A 415-nucleotide genomic window follows, 5' to 3' on the forward strand; every position below is an offset into this window, starting at 1 on the left:
GGTCGCCCGGGCGGGCAAGCCGGCCAGCCTGCTGGCCCCGCGGCCTGCGCAGGCGGAGTGCGGGGGGGGACTCTTGCTCTCGGTGGCTCTGCCCCAGGAGGGTGCGGGGTGGCGGCAGAGGGGAGGCCGCCGCGGGTGCTTCGAGTTTGAGAAATACTCACTTGGTCAGAGACCGCACACCGCTCGTTCCCTTATATGCAAAAAAGGTGTTCGTCCTGACGTTTTGCGAGGCCTTATTTTACCGTCGTCGGCGCTATCAGGGGAAACACGCCCGCTCCTTCCGTCTCCCTGGAACCGCGCCTCGGCCCCGAGGGCCCAGGTTCAACCTCATACCGGTTCTCACGACATGCATCGACACTCGGTGCAACTCCAGCAGCCGCAGCTCCCGCCGGCCCGGCCAGCCAGGTACGCACCC

Source organism: Eleutherodactylus coqui, unplaced genomic scaffold (assembly GCF_035609145.1).
Source record: "Eleutherodactylus coqui strain aEleCoq1 unplaced genomic scaffold, aEleCoq1.hap1 HAP1_SCAFFOLD_658, whole genome shotgun sequence".
NCBI lineage: Eukaryota > Metazoa > Chordata > Amphibia > Anura > Eleutherodactylidae > Eleutherodactylus > Eleutherodactylus coqui.